At 41.2% G+C, this 1,193-nt stretch overlaps 1 long non-coding RNA gene across 1 annotated transcript in view; it reads left to right on the forward strand.

Moving 5' to 3' along the window:
- The window catches only part of LOC111822650 (uncharacterized), a 22,002-nt gene that overhangs the window by 17,568 nt on the left and 3,241 nt on the right, over window positions 1-1,193 (forward strand). The gene's annotated exons all lie outside the window — the stretch shown is intronic.

The following is a 1,193-nucleotide window of genomic DNA, read 5'->3' on the forward strand; positions in this document are numbered from 1 at the left end:
AGTTTTCCTCAAACAGAGTTGTCTGCAAGTGTTTGTCTTCAATTCCACTGATCCTGTCTTCCACCATTTCAAATCTGCTTCTCAGCCCTTCTATGACACTGTCCATTTCTGAAATCTTGATGTTTATCTTTTGGATTTCTAATTGTTTTTGTATAATTTCTAGTTGTGAATTTATTTTGGCATTTTGTTCCTGCAGTATTTTCCTGAATTCTTCGAATTTTTTGTCTGTATTTTCCATGAATTTGCCTATTTTTTCCTCATTTTTGTCTCCTTTTTGTTTCAGCTCTTGGAGAATTCTGAGTATTAGAGATTTGAATTCCCTGTCAGGTAGTTCTAGTGCATTTTCTTCCACAGGAGAGTTATCTGGTGTTTTATTTTCGATGCCTACTGGAACCATCCTGTCATGTTTTTGTAAATGTTTTGATATTGTCTGCTGTCTTAGGGGGGTGCAGTAGTTATTTTTCTCGTTTATTGATCGTAGATTTGTTTGTTTCATCCCTTTTTTTAAAAAAAATTTGGCTATGTCTGAGCAAGTGGGCTGTGTGTTCTTTGTTGTTTGCTTGTCTGTGGGCACAATACTTTCCACCTCTTTCTCCAATTGGCAGGGTCAGTCACTCAGATATGGTATGGCAGGGCAGGTCTAGTTGAAGAGGAGTTACTGGGACGGGTTGTTTGTGTCACTTACTACAGCTACCAGGGTGGGTCAGTAACCAGTGCAGGGCAGGTTCCAGTAGGCTGTGCCTGTGCTGCTTGGTGGTGTGATGTTAAGCACATGGTGCAGGTAGGCAGGATGTAGCGGGGAGACTGTTATGTGTGGAGCTAAGATGGATATGGGAGAGAGGAGTGCGGAGAGAGCAGCAGGGGCCAAAAACATACAAACAAACATAAAACAATGGTAGGGGAGATTGCCGTTGTAGTGGAGAGATGAGAGACTATGAAATGGAGAAAAACAAAAAGGGGAAGAGGAAGAAAAAAAAGAAAAGAATGAATAAATAAAAATCAGAAAGGGAAAAGAACAGCGAAGTTCCCAGTGATCCCACCAGTGCGGCTATGAGGTCTGGGGAAGTTGTTCTCAAGTGTTGCAGTACAGCCTGGCTGGAAGGCATAGAGGTATACAACGCCAGGTATTCAGGGAACAGAAAGAGAAGGAAGATATAGAGAGAGGAGAAACTGAATAATGAAGAAAGACAAAA

The sequence above is a fragment of the Trichechus manatus genome, unplaced genomic scaffold (genome assembly GCF_000243295.1).
Source record: "Trichechus manatus latirostris isolate Lorelei unplaced genomic scaffold, TriManLat1.0 scaffold00008, whole genome shotgun sequence".
NCBI classification, from domain to species: Eukaryota; Metazoa; Chordata; class Mammalia; order Sirenia; family Trichechidae; genus Trichechus; species Trichechus manatus.